At 58.1% G+C, this 20,479-nt stretch overlaps 1 long non-coding RNA gene and 1 other non-coding gene across 2 annotated transcripts; both read right to left on the reverse strand.

The window, feature by feature from the left end:
• Positions 1-6,768: 6,768 nt before the first annotated feature.
• On the reverse strand, positions 6,769-6,841 carry TRNAK-CUU. The gene has a single exon. It is a non-coding gene; the product is annotated as a tRNA-Lys (tRNA).
• Positions 6,842-12,525: 5,684 nt separating this feature from the next.
• On the reverse strand, positions 12,526-18,306 carry LOC115499631. Its single transcript, XR_004344357.1, has 2 exons — positions 18,063-18,306; positions 12,526-13,956 (listed from the first exon to the last, which is right to left on the reverse strand). It is a non-coding gene; the product is annotated as an uncharacterized LOC115499631 (long non-coding RNA).
• Between the last annotated feature and the right edge of the window lie 2,173 nt (positions 18,307-20,479).

Below are 20,479 nucleotides of genomic sequence, written 5' to 3' on the forward strand. Positions count from 1 at the left end.
AATGTATCTGGTACCAGGGCCCTGCTAAGTCCCAAATAAAGTCAGCTTTGCACAGCTAAGCCGCTGCTTTAATACCCGAGTGGCCCATCTCTCTTTAAGCCATGATGTCTCAGAGTTTTGAGGATCTGGTGAAAGCTGTGAAAAAAAAATTTTAATGTTTATTTACTTTTGAGAGAGATAGAGAGAGAGAGAGGGAGCACACAAGCAGGGGAGGGACAGAGAAAGAGAGAGAGAGGGAGGGAGGGAGACACAGAAGCAGAAGCAGGCTCCAGGCTCCGAGCTGTCAACACAGAGCCGGACACGGGGCTCAAACTCACAGACTGTGAGATCGTGACCCGAGCTGAAGTCAGTCGCTTAACCGACTGAGCCAAGCAGGTGCCCCAAGAATCTGGTGAAAGCTTTGGATGCTCCCCCTAGACCAGAAAGATCTCTCCATCTATGTTTCTTCTCTTTCTCTCTCTCCCTCTGTCTCTGTCTCCATCTGTCTCTCTCATACACACACACACACACACGTTTTAATGCAGTTTCCGGAGAAGGGTGACCCTCAGAAGAACAGCCTCTGGACTTATAGGACAAATAACCAGCTTTGGCACAAGTCAGTGGCCGAGCCCCACAACTGGGTGCTCTGTGGGCACCAGTTCATCCCCCTAAACAGGACAGCATTTGTGGTGGGGACTGCTGTGTCTTCACCAAACCCTGGTTCGTTATTTTCCTCTTGGGCATGCGGCCGGACTACATTTCCCAGCCTCCCTTGCAGTCAGTTGTGGCCACATGACTAAGCTCTGGCCAATAGCGCGCGAGTTGAAGTATTATGCTTCCCGCCACATAAAATTCCTCCTATGCCATCCTCCACACTCTCTCCTTCCCCTTCCACAAGATTATTGCAGAGGAGGCTAAGGCCCTAGAAAATGATGAGACACAAAATGAAGGAGCCTGGGCCCCTGAGTGAGCAGAGTTTTTTCCCCGTAAGCAAGAAAAAACGTATTTCGGAGCTGTTTGTTATATCTGTTAGCTCATCCTAATACAACATTTTTATGATCCCCATCCAGAGGATCTTCTCTTCATTTTATTTATTTATTTAGAGAGTGTGCAAGGCGGGGAGAGGGGCAGAGAGAGAGAGAGAGAGAGAGAGAGAGAATCTTAAGCAGACTCCACACTCAGCGCAGAGCCTGACACGGGGCTCGTTCCCACAACCCTGGGATCATGACCTGAGCTGAAATCAACAGTCGAAGGCTCGGGGCGTCTGGGGGCGCTCAGTCGGTGAAGCGTCTGACTTCAGCTCGGGTCACGATCTCGCGGTCTGTGGGTTCGAGCCCCACGTCAGGCTCTGTACTGACAACTCAGAGCCTGGAGCCTGCTTCCGATTCTGTGTCTCCTTCGCTCTCTGCCCCTCCCCCACTTGCCCTCTGTCTCTCTCTTTCTCTCAAAAGTAAATATACATTAAAAAAAAAAAAAAAAGAGTCCGAGGCTCAATCGACTGGGCCACCCAGGGGCCCCTTCTGTTCCATCTTAAATTTCCTTTAACATAGCAAGCTTCTCCACTGCCTTCAGCCCGGAATCCCCAGGGCTGGAGAGTATCCACCGCTGGCCCGGGGCCTCGTGCTCCCTTGAACTCAAGGCATCTTCTCCAGGACCCTGATTCACCGCCCAGGCGGGCTTCGCCCCTCGCCCTCAGGCCCCTCCACCCCAGCCTCGCTCATTTCACCATGTCTCTACAGGGCCCGGATGCTTCCCTGCTGAATTTCCTCAGGCCCAGCAGAAGAGGAGAGCGCGTGGGGGGGGGGGGGGGGGCTTCTGCAAGGCCGCTGTTGTCTTTGCAGTTCCACAGTGTGGAAGGCCTGAGAGAGATTCCAGAGGGACTGGCTGGACTCCGCCCATGGCTCCTTTCCTAAATGGACGGTGGCAAGGTTCCAGGAAGGTGGAGGCCAGGAATCTGGGCCCATTTCCCAAGCACAAAGTGCACCCCCAGCCCACCCCCCTGCCCCTTGGTCCCTACATGCTGGGAGACTGAGAGACAGGTCTGGGCCCGTTACATCCCCACTGCGGGCACCCCTTTCCACCGAGTGAGAGGACTGGCCCCATCTTTTCCGTACTTCAGAGGCCCCGCCTCCAAACTACCTCCGCCCTCGGGTTACTTTTCTCATCAACAGAGCAGCTTTAATCCCGGGGACAGGACGAATGCCACACGATCGCCATTTACAAATGAGGAAGCTGATGTTCCGTGAGCCGCCTGAGCCACCGGCCCAGCCGGTCCCAAGACCGATGGCCAAAGCCTGGCAGGGGGGCTGGCCAGGCAGGCATACTACAGTAGCTGGGGCAGCCCAGCGGGGAGACGAAGAAGCTTCTGGAAACAGGAGGAAGTTGACCCGCCCCCCCCTACAAGGGGACCCCCGCGGGGCAGCTCCCACGCCTGCCTGCGCTCTGGTGCCTCTCCCCTGCTTCACTCCTTTCCTGGGGTCCTTGCCCTCGGCCCACGCCGCCAGCCAGTTTGACCCCACCCTGGAGCTCGTGTCCTCTCCCTCTCTGGCTCCCACCATCGTTTGCGTCTGCCGTGGGCCTGGCTGCTCGGGTTCTCGTGAGCAGACCCAGCGAGCGACGCTTCTCCGAGGTTGTGTGCTCACTTTGCAAAACAGCAGAAATTTATAGCCCAAGTAATTGATCACGGTGCCGCTGCCTCCCTTCCGTCTCTCTCGGGCTCCTAATTCCCTTCTCCCACTCTCCTTTCTCTTTTTTCTCAGCGTGCCATCTGTGGTGTCAGAGAAAAGGAAGCCAAGGTGGGGGGCGGGGGGCGGATTCTAGTCCCAGTTCTGCCAATTATGAGTCACATGAACCTCAGTTTCCCCATCCGCACAACAGAGACGCTAATAATACCTGTTCACGAGCGCGCTGGGCCCCCCCCGCACGCCAGGGCCGTGGGGAGCACCCTACAGTGTGACTCCTTCCCCAGAGCAATCCTGTGAGGTAGGGGGGTGGCACTGGGCACCCCCCCCCCCACTTCCCGATGGGGATGCTGGGACCCAGAGAGCTTGGGGCATTCACTCAGGCTCCCAGGGCTGCTAAATGGCAGCCCTGGGGTTTGAACTTGAGTGATGTGCCCCGAAGCTCTAACCTTTAGGCTCCACTGCCTCCCCTCCCCACAGACCAATCAGAGCAGAGGTGATCTTCACCAGGCCCCCTGACCCCTGTGTCACGGCATCCTGAGGCTAACTAGGGGGAAGGAAGGGAGGCCCCTGGGGCGAGGAAGTGTTCAGCAAACTGTAGAGTGCCAGGACAGGGAAGGAAACATCACAATCCTTTCCATCCCTCTGTAGCACTGGCTACTCCCTTGGAGCAGGGCCCCTGACTGTGGGGGAGACTCTGGGACCTAAGAGCTTGCCTGGCCTGGCCTTCAGATTCCTTCTCTCGTTCCAGAGACCCCCTGTGAACAGGAGCCTCCTTCTGGCCGGCCTACAATTGCCAGCCTCCTGGTGTTTTCAGGGAGGTCCACAGAACCTTCCAGAAAGACCCACAAATAGATTCTGAAGAGCACTGCACTTGCTCTTCAAGTAGCCGAAGAGGCACGCGGGCCTAGGACAGGGGGCCCAGGCCCCCCCCCACCCCCCCTGCCTGAGCCCTGTCTGGAAAGCCCCGGCGCTGACTCCCATTCCAGTGCTCCCGGGGCTGGCAGCCACTCCTGCCCCCCACTTCTGTTCAGTTCTGGGGGAAAAGCCTTTCCAGGGGGCTTGAGCTTGTCTCTTCTCTTCCACTCCCCTCTTTCTGGCTGTGTCTCTGCCTCTCTGCTAGCCCCCAGCCCGTGGGGAAGGACTTGCTTTCTTCCGTGCAAGGCCACAGGCCAAGTGCAGCGCCTCTCCTGCTCCCCCAGCCTCCGAGGGCGCCTGTGCGCCCAGCACCCGGCCTCCTCCCTTCCCCACCGCAGCCCGGGGTCCGCCGCTGGGGGGTTAGCCGGTGTGTTTTGTTCCCCCCTTTCTGGAAGGACAGGAGGCTCCAGCCCCTGCGGCTTCCTGCTCCCGCCCGGCTGGCGGAGATGAGAGCCGGCTGCAGAGCTGGGAGCCAGGCAGCAGCACACAGAACAAACAGAATTTTTTTTTGCAACTAGAGGGGGAAGCACAGAGCTAAAAATAAAACGAAAAGATCAGTATCTGTCAGTCTGACAGCTGATTGGCTGCTCGGAGATGCATATAATTACCAGCAACTGGCGCTGGGTAGGCAAAGCCGGGAGAAACTGCTCAGATGAGGTTAGGATTTAACCTTTAAATTCTGGAGCCACCGGAAGCTGAGGGGAGGACGGCGGGCGTCGGTGCTAATGAGGCTGGGGGGTGGCGGGGGGCCGCCGAATCCGGGGTAGGTCCCCGGGGCTCCTCCGGGAAGGCCCTGGGAGCCCTCCGCCCTGGCTGCCTCCTCCATCAGACCGGGAGTGCATCTGATTGGGCGGCCTGGAGGCAGTGGTCCTTCTCCCCGCCCAGCTGGGGGTGGTGTTTTTCCGGGAAGCCGGGGTCTCGCTCCGGAGTGAGTGAGGGGGCTGCCTAGGGCCCTGGGCCCCTCCCGGACTGGCCTGTTGAGGCCCACCCCATCCCCACCCACATTCCTCAGCCTTTCCCTCCTGGGTGTCGATTCTGCCTTCCCTCGGGGCTCCCCTCCGTCCTACCCCACCGCCCACCCCACCCCCGCACCTGGCTGTTTCCTGCCCCACCTGGGGACCGCCTCCGGACACCTCGGGCTTTTCCTAGATCCCCCGAGATAGACCAAAAAAAAAAAAAAAAAAAAAAAAAAAAAAAAAAAACGGCTAGACTGGAGGCCTGTTGTGATGTCACTAAGCCTCGGTTTCTTCACCAGTAAAATGGGGGTGATGATAACAGGCCCACTGGCCCCTCGGCAGGTGCCAGGGGTGCCTCTTGATTCTCTGACCTGAGCCAGGGGTCAGGAGCTGCGGGCTCTAGCCCCAGCTGGGAGTTGTCCCTTTCTCTCTTAGAACTGGTCTCCCCAGCAGTGAATTGGGAGAAAGAGCTCTTGTCCTCTGACCTCCCAAGGGAGCGTGGCTCTCCCAGAGCCGATGGTGGAGGTTACAGTGGGAGAGAACTTCTTTCTGCTCCTGGAACCCCCTTCCTTCCTCTCCCTCCAGCCCTTCTCTCCTGTGCCCTTCCTGTGGGAAGTCCTCCTGGGCACCCCAGTAGGTCATCTTGTGACAGCCCAGTAGGTCATCTTGTGGCTCACCTGGGGGTCTCACCTTATGCTCAGGCCCCGATGGTCTGGGAGCCCTGTGAGGGCCAGAAGCTCACCTCTTGCTGGGGCCCCGCCCAGGGCCCCTTGGGAAGGGAGACACACAGACCCCTGATGTGGGACCTGCCCTGGGGCCCTGGAAGCCACCTTGGGCCACATTGCCCAGGCTTATGGCAATCAGCGGCCTGTGTTGGTGGGGGGCCATCTCTCGCCTGTATCAGCAGGCCCCGAGTTCCCCGAAGAACACCTGGCCCTGCCCTCTGAGGTGACACCCAGGGGGACACTGCCTCTGTGCAGGAGGGAGGGGAAGGAGAATGCCACCTGATGCCGCGGTCCTAGCCCTTGGTGGCCCCTCCTCAGAAAGTTCCAGAGTTTGCCTGCCCAGCCCTGGGTTTATCCTGTGCTCCGTGGGTTGGGCGGGGTTGGGGGGTTAGGTTCCGGGTGTTGAGCTGCCTGAGTGCCAAGACCTGGAAAGCCCAGACTAACCGACAGGAGACCCTTTCCAGAGCTCCTAACTGGGGTGGGTAGGCTGCAAAGGGCAGGGTGGGGGAGGGCAGAAGAAGGAATCCTAACAGTTGGCATTCCTACTTCCCAGCCTGGCTGTGTCTGCCCATCCGGAGCCCTTGAAGGCATTGTCTGGCCCCCACAACGACTCCTTGAAAGCAGTGCAATTTTTATTTACACTTTGCAGATGAGGAAACTGAGGTCATCGGAGCGGTTAAGCAACCCAGGGCAGAGCCTGGATGCGCCCAGAGCCCTGTCTCCTGAGGCCGAATGAAAGGGAGGTGCAGAGACATGAGATGTTGCTGTAGCAATTGAGCCCTTCTGGGCGGGTACCTTGGCCCCGAGAGTCTTGAGGATGCTTTTGTGTGTGGTGTTGCCTAGGAATTCCCCCCTTTGGCGTCTCTGTGAGAGATCAGGAAGATTTGAACTGCTTTTCGGTGATGTGGGATGTCCGAGTGGTGTTTGAACCGCCGTTGCGTTGAGACTGGACCCCGAGGCTGCCGGGTTTTATTCGGGTTACAGTGATAATAAAAGCCACCCGAGCAAGCAGCGCGGGTTTCTACCGACTGAGTGCTCGGCCTGTGCTCGACGCAGGGTTCGACCTTGCCTTGGATGCATACTCTGAGCCCTCGCCACCCGCGTCGGATAAACATTATTCTCGTCTCCGTGTTATTTCTGTAGCTGATCTCTGAATCCGTCTGTACGTTCGCTGTTTCCTCTGTCAGGCAGGGGTCTCTTCCATTGATTGCCAAGCCCCCGGCACCCAGCCCTAGCTCCACAAGATGCAGCGGGACAGCAAAGCTTTGCTGGACTCATTTCAGATGAAGAGACCGAAGGTCAGAGTGGTCCTACAGCTCGCCAGGAGGGACCCTCCCCCCACCAGGTCTCTGGAGCTTCAGAGCCCAGATGCTAATCACCACCTCACACTGCTGCTTGAGAGATCCCGTCTGAGATTCTCCCCAGGAAAGCTACAGAACACAAATCCTCCCACCCCTGCCCTCCACCGAGTGTTCGCGGGTCTTTTTAAATTTTTCTAAGTAGGCTCCATGCCTAACGTGGGGCTTGAACCCACGACCCCAAGATCAAGAGCCTCACGCTCTACCGACTGAGCCAGCCAGGCGCCCCTGTTCTCAGGTCTTATACTGAAACATGTGAACCTTCTAAACGGAACCTGCCCCTTCCCCACCTTTTCCTTGCTTCCTGGGGAATCAGATGAAGGTTGGCCAGAGTTAGCTCAGTGTTAGGGAAGTTGTACTCTTTCCAGAGTTGCGGTTGTGTGTGTGTGTGTGTGTGTGTGCGCGTGGCCTGATTCAAACTTCCCTTCTTTGTCATATTGTTCCCCCCTCAGAGAAATCTTTGAAGTGGAAATGACCTTACTATATGATTACTAGCCAGGTTAAGTCATATGTGCAGTTGGTCGCTGTTGCTTATCTCTACGACGGGGCCCCTGGTTCTGGAGGATGTAAACAACCATCTCAGGGAGCCAGAGGTTGTAAACTCGAGATGCTGATATTTAAGAGTTTGACTCTACCACTGAATGACCTTGGGAGCCTCTGACCTCTTTGAGCCTTGGCTTCCTCATCTGTAGAATGGGGACATGCATATATCTATCTTAATGCCTGGCTGTAGGTGGGGAGAAAGAGGTCAAGCTTTTCTCTCTCTCTTTTTTTTTTTTTAAAGATTTTTTTTTTTTAATTTTTTTTTTCAACGTTTATTTATTTTTGGGACAGAGAGAGACAGAGCATGAACGGGGGAGGGGCAGAGAGAGAGGGAGACACAGAATCGGAAACAGGCTCCAGGCTCTGAGCCATCAGCCCAGAGCCCGACGTGGGGCTCGAACTCACGGACCGCGAGATCGTGACCTGGCTGAAGTCGGACGCTTAACCGACTGCGCCACCCAGGCGCCCCTTTAAAGATTTTTTAAAATGTTTATTTATTTTGGGGAGAGAGAGAGAGAGAGATTGAGAGCGAGCACGAGCGTGGGGGAGGGGCAGAGAGAGAGAGACACACACACACAGAATCAGAAGCAGGTTCCAGGCTCTGAGCTGTCAGCACAGAGCCCGTCGCGGGGCTCGAACGCACAAACTGCGAGATCATGACCTGAGCTGAAGTTGGACGCTTAACTGACTGAGCCACCTAGGCGCCCTCAAGCTTTTTGTGTTAAAAAAAAAACATTTGGGGGGCACCTCGGTGGCTCAGTCGGTTAAGCATCAGACTCTTGATTTCGGCTCAGGTCATGATCTCGTGGTTCGTGGGATCGAGCCCCGCGCTGTCAGTCACATGGGGCCTGCTTGGGATTCTCTCTCTCTCTCTCTCTCTCTCAAAATAAATAAGTAAATGAGCTTAAACATCATTTAAAAACTAACATGTTCCACGAATAACATACAATTTTTATCCCTATACTTTAAGAAACGTTGGCTTGAGAAAAATCTGTCTGAACGCCAAACAGCATCCGAGCACCTGCTGCGTGCCCAGCACTGCACTGGGCCCTTGGAAGACTGGGTGGTGTTCCCCCACTCGAGGGCGTGTCCTGTGCCCTAGGCACGAGTGAAACTCTTCGCCTGCTCAGGCCCCCCCCTGCCAACGCGACCCCACAAGGTGGCCGTGACCGGGATTGCCATTTCCTGGGTGAGGAAAATGAAGCGATGACCCCGAGGTAGTCTCTGCCCTGGGAGAGCTACATCTCTTGGGACAGACTAGGGAAACACCTGGAGTACCAGGGGGCACCCAAGGCCGTGTAACTGACCCCGCCTATAAAGAACCACTGGAAAGACCTACCTGGGACCTTGCTTTAAAAAGTCCCCCTTGGGGGCGCCTGGGTGGCGCAGTCGGTTAAGCGTCCGACTTCAGCCAGGTCACGATCTCGCGGTCCGTGAGTTCGAGCCCAGCATCGGGCTCTGGGCTGATGGCTCAGAGCCTGGAGCCTGCTTCCGATTCTGTGTCTCCCTCTCTCTCTGCCCCTCCCCCGTTCATGCTCTGTCTCTCTCTGTCCCAAAAATAAATAAACGTTGAAAAAAAAATATTAAAAAAAAAAAAAGTCCCCCTTGTTGGTAGGTCGGTATCAGAGTTCTAAGCCCTTTGCTGGGGCTGCTGGTGGAGGGCACGTATTTTCGATCTCACAAGGGACTGCTCTTGAGTTGGCTTGGCCTTCGCTGTGGTGTTCTAGTCCGTGGTGTGGCCCTTGGGGGCTGCCCCTGCACCCCGGTACGGGCGGGGGCCGGCAGCGGGTGGGTGGGGAAGCACTTGCTTCATTAAAAAAAATTTTTTTTTTAATGTTTATTTATTTTTGAGACAGACAGAGCATGAGCAGGGGAGGGGCAGAGAGAGAGGGAGACACGGAATCCGAAACAGGGTCCAGGCTCTGAGCTGTCAGCACAGAGCCCGACGCGGGGCTCGAACTCACAGACCGTGGGATCATGACCTGAGCCGAGGTTGGACGCTCAACCGACTGAGCCACCCAGGTGCCCCTGCTTCGTTTTAAAGGAAACATCAGAAAGCAGGTGCCGCCGCTGAAAAATAATTGAGACAAATGCCCTTCCTTCCGTAACTCAAATTTCGAAGCTAATTCCTCTCTACGTTCCCGCCAGAAAAGTCCCTCCTGCTGTTAGGCGCCCCAAGGCCCGTGTTTCTCCAACAAGCAAAGTGCTTTTGTTCAGTGATAGAAGCTTTCGTATTTTAGGTTAATCAAGGGCAACGGTGATGCCCGTTCGGCTCCCATCATCCCCTCGAGAGTCTGACCGAGCCCAGCGGGTTGGCGGAATCCCACCCAAAGCAAGGACACGGGCTGGTGCATGTACCTCGTGGTGGCCTGGCCCTCAGTAAAGACGCAGCAACCATGGGAAATTTCAAGAGGCTGTAAACAGCACGGAGCCCCGCCCAGTTTGTGAGGCCCTCCAGGGACCCCAGGTTGGGAACCGTGGGGCTAAGGCACTCTTGGACAATCCCGGCAGCCGCTCCCAGTTCCTCATCAAGGGATCCTCCTGCCGCAGGGTGTCCCCGAAGAGCTCGGTGGCCGTTGAGACACCCTGACTACGGTCATGGCTGTGTGACCTTGGGTAGATGGCTTTCCCTCTCTGAACTTCTGGGTGGCCCTGCCTCCCTCCTGGGTTGTGAGTGCTCCGTAGGGCCTGGGTGTCTTTGCTGTTGCTGCTACCTCTTGTTCAGGTCCCCATGCCCTGACCGTGTCACTGGATGTCTGCGACGCAGAGGGGGTGCAAAGGTGCAGAACCCCTGCGAGCAGCCATCTGTGATGGGACAGAGAGCCTGGAAGGGGAGCGAGGAGGCCCGATATCTGAGTGCGCCCCTGCTTTAACGTGCCCCCAGAGCACCTGGAGATCTCGTCCAAGTGGAGAGTCGATGCAGCGGGCCTGGGCAGGGGCACCCAGGTGACGCAGCCGCAGGTGCCACTCCCTGGCCCGAGGAGGAAAGCAGGCCACGTTGTATCTGGAAGCAAGGGTTCCAGAAAGGCCTGAGAGCCCCAGAATGGCCAGGATGGGAAAGACGAGGCAACGTGAGGGTAAAATTATGTTTTCACCAGAAGAAAAGATTTCTGCCTCCTAGCGCGGAGAAAGATCTCTGTTCCCACCCCCACGCAGCCCCAGGGGCCCGAAAGAATGCGGTTTTCTGAGTGCAGCTTCCCTCGCCGAAGGGGGTGGATTCGCTCTTAAAAAGTTGCCTGTAAAATGAATTTTTCTATATCAAATGCTATTTTCCAGTGGTCGTGTTTTAAGACCGTGGTAGCGTTCCCACTGAGAAACATCTAACCCTGAGGCATTGGCCTTGAGGATGCAGCCAACGCGAGGGGTGGAGAGTTCATGGGTGCGGCCCTCCCCCACCGCCACGGATTGTTGGGGCGGGGGGGGGGGGGTTACAGAACTCACGAGAGCTCGAACTGCAGAATTTGGGAACCAAAACCTGAATCCTAAATGGTCCCCTAATGGTCTGAGGTTCACGCCCAAGGGCCCTGACCAATATCGCCGAATGTAAGATTGGCTGGACCAGAGAGACCCAGAGCAAACCAGCCCCTCAACCGGAAAAGGAGCCCGGAGGGGCCGTCTGTCCTGAAGGGCTGGCCACCTTGTCTTTGTGTAGAAGGCCGTAGGCCACACTCTATCAGGCTGGGAGTGTTTTTGTGTTTTCTACTGGGCACAATCGTTTTGTTTTTTTTTTTAACGTTTATTTATTTTTGAGACAGAGAGAGACAGAGCATGAACGGGGGAGGGGCAGAGAGAGAGAGGGAGACACAGAATCGGAAGCAGGCTCCAGGCTCCGAGCCGTCAGCACAGAGCCCGACGCGGGGCTCGAACTCACAAACCGCGAGATCGTGACCTGAGCCGAAGTCGGCCGCTTAACGGACTGAGCCACCCAGGCGCCCCCGGGCACAATCGTTTAATATACTCAAGGAGCTTGCTGCCGTGACCATTTGGCTGTGTCTCCCAAAGAGTGTTCTGGGGGCTCTGAAGCCAGCGTTCCACAAAGACACCTGAGACAAGCAGGGTTAAGAGAAGGCTAGGTTTCCTCGCCCAAGGTGGGTGGCGGGGGGTGGGGGGGCGTGGCCCGGGGGTTCTGCTTGGATATGCCAAGGAACGCTGCGATTCTCGAATAAGAGACTCAAGTCAGTCAGGCCACATCGGACAGACAGACTGTGCTTTTCATCCTATTCTGGGATCAGTATTGCACAGGACACACTTAAGGAACCAAGTCAATGAAAGGCTCTCGTAACTAAAAGGCTCTGTTGCTCAATTAGTTCCCTGCTGCTGCATGAGAAATCACCCCAAATTTAGCGACTTGAAACAATAAGCATCAATCTCAAAGTTTCTGTGGGTAAGGGCAGGGAGGGCTGCGTCATCTGACGGCTTGACCGGGGCCGGCCGGTGGTCTCCAAAATGGCGCACTCATCGGGCTGGTGAGGTGGTGCCGGCTGTTGGCCAGGAGACCTCAGTTCCTTGCCCCAGGGACTTCTCTGGAGGGTCCTTCTCTGGACCTAACCTTGGGCCATTTCTGCAGCATCCTATTGGTCCCGCGGGGCAGCCGTATTCACGGCGGCGGGGCCTACAGAAATGTGAACACCAGGGGGCGCCTGGGTGGCTCAGTCGGTTGAGCGTCGGACTTTGGCTCAGGGCATGATCTCACGGTCCGTGGGTTCGAGCCCCGCGTCGGGCTCTGTGCTGACGGCTCGGAGCCTGGAGCCCACTTCGGATTCTGTGTCTCCCTCTCTCTCTGCCCCTCCCCCGTCCACACTCTGTCTCTCGCTCTCTCAAAAATAAAATAAAACATTAAAAAAAAAAAAAAAAGAAAAGCAATGTGAACACCGGGAGGTAGGAATCGTCTGGAGATCATCTCACAAGTTGACGACCCAGTAACCAATCACTGCGGTATGGGAAGGTAACTTGCCTCATTCGCACAGTTGGGTTCTTGCCATTGAGTGTCAGTTAGGAACTCTGACTAGTGACCCGCTAACCTATGATATAAGGGAAGAGGACAAGAACAGGGAACGAAAGGAACCGTAATAACCCAGCCCCATTTATCGAGCGCTCCCCCCCGTGCCGGGTGCCTCTCGGGCATCATGGTGCCACGCGATCCTTGTCCCCAACCAGTGGGTTCCAGCAATGTTTCCAAGTTAGGCCACCCCTTCCTATGAAACGCACAAAATGAGATTATTTTGTGATGAGGGCGATAACAGCACAAGTAGGTCTGCCTTCTAGAAGTTCAGAGACCAAGTCGGTGACCCCGGGTGAACCCATGTGGAGAAGGCCGGAGAGTGAACTTCGGAGGCATAAATGCCAAAGATAAACAGATAATAAATGGCTGAGATAAAATATTTATTTCGCGTACGCGGACAAGACGCGGGATCGGGGTGAGCCGGGGTGGGGGTGGGGGGGGGGGGTTGGGTTTACCGGAGCCTCGTCGCTGTGAGAAGTGATCACATCCCCAGGCTGGGAGGCAGTGAGGCCTAGTGTTCAGGAGCGGGTTCCCTGGGGGCCTGAGACACCCGCACCCCCCAGGCCTGCCCATTGGCGGTTAGCTGTGCGACCCCAGGCAGGTGACTCCACGGTCCTCAGTTTCCCGTCTGCAAAATGGGGTGGTCATGGCGGGCGCCTCCGGCTGCGATGATTCAGGGGGACGATCCCCGACCCAGCACGAGGGCTCGGAGATGCTTTAACCCGTGACAAAGCAGACGGCAGCCCGCCATGGCGGTGGCACCCCAGGTTCAAGGAACCCTCGCAGAAGTGTCATGTGCCTGGAAGGAGCCTTGCTCTGTGACCACGAGTGGACCCGCAGCCACAAAATAGACATCCGCTGTCGCTCGGGCCTCCTGCAGGGGTGACCCCAGAGGGCTGGAAGGAACCCAGCCCCTCCTTCCGCTTGGAGCATGTGCAGGCATGGAGCCTGCCCGGCCCCTTCCTGTCCTGTTGGGGCATGATTTTAACAGACGGAGCATCCTGGGTATGTTCCGCAGCCCCCCCCCCCATAAGTCTCAACCCACCGAGCAGGTCTTGGGGAGCTCTGGCTAAATCTGCTGTCCCTGCAAATGGACCAGGTATGGACTCAGAAACGGAATGCGGGCACTGGTCCCCGACCCGCCAGCCTGCGTCTCCGCTGATGGAGAGCGTTTGAATGGCAGGTGCTAAACGCAGGTCTTTGGGTCAGGCTGGCCTGGGAGCCCTTGGCTCTATCCCTTGGGGCTGTGTGACTCTGGGCAAGTGCCTCAGCCTCTCTGGGCCTCCGTTCCCCCATCCCTACAACCCCGGATGGACTCACCTGCTGGCCCTCAGTCCATCCTGAGGAGCCTGGGGCCAGCCAGGAAGACACAGAGATCGCCCGGTGTGCATGGGGCAAGTCCAAGGACACCCCTCTCCTGTCCAATCAGGGCAACTCTGTTTCCATCTCCTGGGTATGTTGGTGTTCTGGGTAATACTTCATTAAAACGAAAGAGAAGGAGAGGGAGAGAAGACAATGTGTCCACAGTGGAAACAATAAGGTCTAGAAGTTTCCTACCAGCTTACGTTGTCCTCTGGCTCATTCCTTCAAGCTCCAAGGGAGCGGAGGAGCAGACACGAGCTGGGTTTAGTGACTGCCAGTGTCCAAACGGTTCTTGGTTTTCTGGGCTTGGGGGGGGGTCTCCTCTGTGGGTGCCAAGGTCACAGGCAGGCTGGGCAGGCTGGCCTCCTCCCTGAACACGTGCGCTGCCACACCTGCCCCCAGGGGAGGCTGTCCCGGGGTCTGTTTCTTCACCTGTGCAGGGAGGAGGCCACGGGCCTGAATGATCTCTCAGCCCCTCTTAATGTCAGCGTGCTGACTGCTGCACTTATGGAGCTCCAGCTGTCTGCAGAGTGGGGTCTGGAGCAGAGGAGGAGCCGGCCTGAGCCCGCTGCCTCCGGCCGGCCTGGCGACCGCAAGGCTCAGAGTGGCCACCCGGGCCCCGGGAGAATCCAGTGCCAGGCCCGGCTGCCAGGCTGCCATTTGAAATGTCTCCTGTTGGTGGCACTTTGGCGTGGTTCAGGTGTTCTGGGCTTAGACTGTATCTGGTCTGTGAAAACATGCGAGCTCCCTCTCTCTGTTAAGGTTCTGTTTTTCACTAGAGGGAATCCTAGTGCCTAGAGTTGGATCTGACTGTGGCGTTCCCCTGGTGGAACCATCCATGGCTCCTCACTGCCCTCGGAAGACAGTCTGAGCCTGGGAGTGGCCCCAAGGCCTTCTGGAGCCTGGCACAGGCCAAGCCCTCCCACCTGAGGACTCTCCACCCCTCACCCTCTCTCCTTCAGACACACAGACTGGAACATGCCGGCCTCTCCCTCTCTCTTCTCTCTGGAGCCTCGCGTTGCTACCTAGAACACTCCTCTTTTCATGGCTCCCTAAATGTCACTTCCTCCAGGAAGCCCTCCCTGCCTAATTGAGCACTTTAGTTCGTGCTCAGGCTCACCCTGTACTTCTCCTTTGTAGCGCTCATCATGGCAATGATCTAAAAAACTCCTCTTTATCTGATAACCCCTCTCCACTCACACACACACACACACACACACACACACACACGCACAATGGAACGTGGGCTCCATGAGGACCTCCCTGTCCAATTACCCAGGCCCAGCATCCCGGGAGAGCTCTGGAAATATCTGCAGAGTGAATCCATGACGGGAGACTGCAGGGGCCCCACATACAGCCTGTTGACTCAGGCCGGTCGCCTGGGGCCGGCTATCCACCTGACCGGGTCACTCAGAGCCTGGGAACCCCGCTGGCCACCCAGCTCTATCCTCGCGCCCCCGAAGGCTCTGCCTGGAAGGACGGAAGGGGTTAAGCGTTCCTGGCGGCCTCGTGCTGTGTCTGCGGCAGTTCCCCCTGGGGAGGGGGGGCAGCAGCCTCCGAGGTTGGTGAGGAATGTTTGCAATGCAGAGCTGGGAGGGAGGGCCGGCTGCTGGAAGTGGAGGCGGCAGGGCCAGGCTCCCCAGTTGAGCAATCGCCCGGGCCCAGCCGGTTCCTGTAACTCCTGCCCCTCCCGCCTTTTCCCGCCCTGCCGGCTTCCTCCCCCCCTGCCTGCCCGGCCTGTACCCTGGAGCCTGCAGAAGGCACTGAGGCCCAGAGAGCTTGGAGGCCAGAGGTGAAAGGGAGGGACCTCCAAGGGGAGACAGAGGAGTACAGTCAGCTCAGCCACCTTGGCCCAGAGAGGGCAGGGCCTTTGCCCAAGGTCACACAGGGAGGCACCGCCCACCCGAGTGGGAAGCTCTCCCCACTGAAGGCAAAGGCCCCCCTCCCCCAGCCCTGGCTGGGCTCTTCGCTCAAGCCCCAGGGCCTCAGAGAGGATGTTGGCTCTCAGGGGGCTGGGCGCACCCCTCCCCTCCCCACCTCCCTGGTGCTGCCCACTGCTTAGCCTGTCCCGGGGCCGCTGGTCACCTCCATCCGTCACCTCCAGGAGTGCGGCGTGAACGGATGGAGGACAAACTTGAGCTGGTTCTCGAAAGCCCCCTTTTCCTTCCTTATTCCAGTCCCCTTCAAGGAAGGACCTTCATGGTACCGCCCAGGCACCAAATGAATTTCTTTCTCCGCAGGCACACTCGCCTTCTCCGGGAGAGCAGCATCACTTGACACCCCAGAATGAGCTCCGTCCGTCCCCTGACAGTACTGACCAGTGCCGTCTGGGGTCTGGGGAGGCCCCTCCACGGTCACTTGGAGCCCGTTGGAATCTCCGGCTCCCCCTGTCTCAAGCCTCCTGGTGGTGGCACCTCTTACAGAGCCTCAGTTTCCGTATCTGTAAAGTGGAATTAAGGGAGGGGGTGGGCGGAAGGGGCGGCAGTCTGTTTCTGCTAAGGCTCTGGGCCCCTTGCCTTTCGTGGTGCTAGGGACAGTCGTCCGGGGCTTGCTCAGGGTAATACTGGGACCCCGCGTCTCTGGAGGGCGGGGTAGGTGACCCGAGTGAGCTAGACGTTCCTCTGAGAATCACACACCCCATTTGCAGGTAAGGAGGCTCGAGGGAGCAGCGCCTCGCCAGGCCACGCAGGCGTAGGGAGGGAGTTTAAAGCCAGGGAGGAACTTTGGCACCCACCGGGCAGGGGGAGACGCCCCGCCGAAGAGTCACAGCCCACGGGGTGAGGGGAGCTCAGAGCGGCCGAGCCTCTTGCTTTTGGGGCGCACAGCCGGCCCGGCCAAGGGCCCGCCGCCGCCCCGGCTGACGGCGGCTCCGCGTCCCCGCTCCCTGTCCGCGGTGCACCGAGGCCGTGGCCGGGAAGGACCCCCACAGCCGGCTGGGCTCCCGCGGACAGATGGACAGATGACGGCCGCCCCCTCCCAAGGCCCGCGGGCTGCCTGGCTTCGCCACCTCCTCCCGAGCAGGTTTCCTTTAAGAAACCAGAAGATTGATTTCCTGGCAGGCTCTGCGCCGAGGAGCCCGTCCAAATGGTTTGCATGTCTGCATTTTTTACTGCTCCGTTTAATATGTATGCAAATGCCGGCCGGCTGCGCCCGCCGCGGCCGCACAGTCACACGCGGCGCCCCATTAAAGCGGCCGTCCGGGCGCGCGCCTCCTTCCAGGCGACGGGCTCGGGCCCTGATAGATGGGGTGCGGGGACGGAGACAGATGACGGGCTTTGTAATTTCTTTTTCTCTTTTTCTGGGGGTGGGGGGGGGCGGCTCAGACTGGAAACGGCAGAGGAGATTTCAATATATGCAAAATTGTTTGGGGGGTGGGGGGGCGGTGGGTAGAAACCTGAACGGGGGAGAGAATTCAGCGTTTCCTCCGTAGGAGTCGGGCTGGAGGCTGGAGGGGGGAGCCAGAGCCCCCACAGTCACCTTCTGGCGGAGAGAGCGGCTTTGCTCCCGATAAGCAGGCACGGTGTCCTGCGGGAAGGGCTGCTTCAGCCGCAGTGAAAAGGAAAATGCTGGTTATTTTCAGCCTGGCTTCACCTGGGGGGGTAGGGGTGGGGGTGGGGGGGAGGCACTGGCGGGAGGTATTCCCATCCCACCCCCACTTTCTTTTCTGGGGCGTCCAGAGCCTATCACGTTATAGTGAGAGTGAGACACCGGCCCCATGGGGTAGGTCACACCCATTGTACAGATGGGGAAACTGAGGCTTGCTGGAGAGAAGCCCCTTGGGAAGGATTGCAGAGTGACTGTCGTGGGGGGGGCGGATTAGGAATACTAGAGCCGCGTTCTTGCCCCCCGCAGCCCTCAGCCATCTCTTGCTCTGTGGAGTTTGCCCCCCCCACCATGGAATCTGCCTCCCTCCCCACCCACCCACGCTCTCTATCCCCCTCCACCCGGCCCCAGCCTCCTACCTGCCCCCCCCCACCTGCCTGGTAAGTCAAGATCGCCCCTAAGCGAGCCTGAGGACTGAGCCCCAATGTTTCAAAATATCGTTGAAGCCTAAAAGTCAAGGGGTGACGTTGAAAAGCCTCTTTCTGAATTTCCCAGGGTTTCAGGCGATGTGGCAGCTGGGGGGCAGCCTGGAGGATCATGGGAGCACAGAAACGGTTCACAGAGGGGGCTGCGGCCTCGAGAGAGGGCCGTTCTGGAGCGGACGACAGACAGACCGACAGAAATTTACCCTTGGGTGCGTGTGAACACGCAGTGCGTTTGTGCACCGTGTCCGGCAGTCGTTATGAACGTGTCTGCGTTTACGTGCATGCCGGCGTTTGCAGGTGCAAGGGTGGGGCTGCGTGTGTCCGTGCTCACGAGTGTGTGTGCCCATGTGACAGCGGCTGAGAACTCTTGTCCTCGGGCTGGCAAGCTGCCGGGGTGCGAATTTCCCCGCGGGTTTCCTCCTCCTTGTGGGCGGGCCTCATTCGCCCGGGGCCTCACCACGGAGCCCGACCAGGCAATGACCCCAGGTCCCAAGTCTTCCCTTGACTCACCTCCGCCTCAGGATCGTCCGCCCTTCTTCCACGCCCCCTCGAGATGGGCGTCACTTTCCCGAGCTGGCCCCAACCTCAGTGACCACTGTGGTGCCCGCGGTGATTATTGCCTGAAAGCTGTTTGCATCACGGAGTCAAGAAAGTTCTTTCGTTGAGGGCATGTTTTTCAAAGCTCTTTCTTCTTCTTCTTCTTCTTCTTCTTCTTCTTCTTCTTCTTCTTCAACGTTTCTTTCTTTCTTTCTTTCTTCTGAGGGAAAGAGAGCATGAGGTGGGGAGGAGCAGAGAGAGAGGGAGACGCAGAATCGGGCTCTGAGCCGTCAGCCCAGAGCCCCACGCGGGGCTGGAACCCATGAATTGCGAGATCGTGCCCTGCGCCTAAGTCAGACGCTCAACCCACTGAGCCACCCAGGCGCCCCCGTTGAGGGCATTTTGAATGCACATCAACATTGCTCCTGTCTGAGTACCTCCTGGGGCAGGGGAAGGGGGGCGACTTCTGAAGCATCCCCTAAAGCCGGCCTGAAGCCTAGAGAGGCAAGGGTGCTGAGCCTGGGCCAAGGGGGAGCCCTGACCTCCCCTAGAAGGAACTCCTGTGTTTGTGCAATCGCTTGCTGAGTTCCTCCTCCTGCTCCAGGAGGGCAGGACCCGGGTCTTCGCGAGGAGTCCCCTCAAACCGTCCAGCACCCGGTAGCGGCCGTCGGACGGTAGCTGTTGAAATAGACACGCGTGATGGACGAGTCAGCGAGTGCACGCGTTCTGGCAACACTAGGCCTCCCGCCCTGTGGCCCCCTTGGGGTGTGCGCCCTCACTCCCCAGCTGGCTGGGGGGAGGCGGCTGTGTGTGGACCAGCTGAGTCAGGCCCTCACCCTGGGCCACGGGCCACCGTGGCTGTCGCTGATCTTGCTGACGGGGCTGAAAACGCATCGCACCTCCCTCTGCAGCCCGCCATTACTCATGGTTGGCGTTTATCCCCAAGCAAGGGATGACCCCGCGGAGCAGCCCGGAGCCTCCCACGTGTTCTGAGGCAGGGGTGGCCGGAGGCTGGACTCCGAGGAGGCACAGCAGGACTTGTGAGCAGCTGCTCTGAGTGCCGTGACCATATTTTTCTGAGCTGAGAAATGAGGACACAGGATGTAGTGGAGGGTTTTCTCAGATTTGTCTCATCAGAGGTATGAAAGTTAAAGCTTATTTAGCTATGTAGATAAGGGAGTGTCTTTGCTGAAAAGAACCCGGGTTTCCCAAATCAGGGAGATTCGGGAAATTCATAAGTCAATTTGACTAATCTTTTGGGGGCACCTGGGTCAAGCCTGTCCTTGGTGTTTGCACTACAGCAAGGAGCAAAAACAGGCACGATCCTGGCCTCGTGGAACTCGTGTGGGGTGGCTGAGAGTCTGCAAATGCTCGCACGGTTCAGTACCGCGAGCATATGTGAAAATCGCTATGGGAGGGGTGGGCGGCAAGGGTTCCCGAGTGGAGGAGCTTGGGGAGTCCTGGAAGGCTTCTCTGAAGAATTAATGTTTGAGGGGAAACAGAGCCTCTTAAGGTGAACTGTTGAAGGGATGGGAGTGGGGTGGGGTGGGGAAAGCACATTTCAGGCAGGAAGGAGGGCATGTGCAAAGGGCCTGTGGCAGAAAGGAGTGCTGGGAGTCTGAGGGACAGGAGGGCAGCCCAGTGACCGGGATGTGATGAGCGATGGGAAGAGGAAGTTGGAGGTGTCGGCAGGGGCCAGGCCGGGCCGCGCCCACCAGTCCACGAGCGTGGGGTACGTTCTCCTGCTGGTCGCGGGCAGCCATGGACGGTTTGACACAGGTGTGACGTCACCATTCCGTGTGGAATGTTGTGATACCGAGGATGATGACGATGCTGGTAATTCTCGAAAGTCTTTAGTGAGTGCTTACTATGTGCCAAGCACCGGTCCAGCCATTTTACAGATGAGAAAGTGAGGGCTTGAGGGGGCGGGGGAATGGTTTATCCAAGATCACGTGGCTGGTGAATGGCCAAGCCGGAAATCAGACTGCCTCCGTCTGGCTCCGAAGGCCCTTGCTCTTGTCCCACACCCAGAGCTGCCCCCCGTCTGGATGCAGAAGGCCAAGGGACATGCAGATGACACCCGCCCCCTCCTTGCCTCATGCCTTGCTGTGGTGTTGCCTCCACTCTGCTCTGTGTCCCAGGCCTGGGGACTCTGGGTCACGGAGTCAGGCGGGGCTGGAAAGGCCCAGCTCAGCTCAGTTCCCATTGGGCCTGGCGGCGGGGGCGGGGGTGGGGGTGGGGGAAGCGGGCGTAAGTAGAGGTTGCGACATCAGAGACTGAGGGTTCTGGAGAAGTTGGGACCCCGGGGGGGGGGGGGGTAAGGGCCTCCGCCCTAGCCCGTTCCCTGGGGTGCAGGTCACACTACCGTCCCGGGAGCAGAGCCTCACTCA

This window comes from Lynx canadensis, chromosome D4, assembly GCF_007474595.2.
Source record: "Lynx canadensis isolate LIC74 chromosome D4, mLynCan4.pri.v2, whole genome shotgun sequence".
Taxonomy (NCBI): Eukaryota; Metazoa; Chordata; class Mammalia; order Carnivora; family Felidae; genus Lynx; species Lynx canadensis.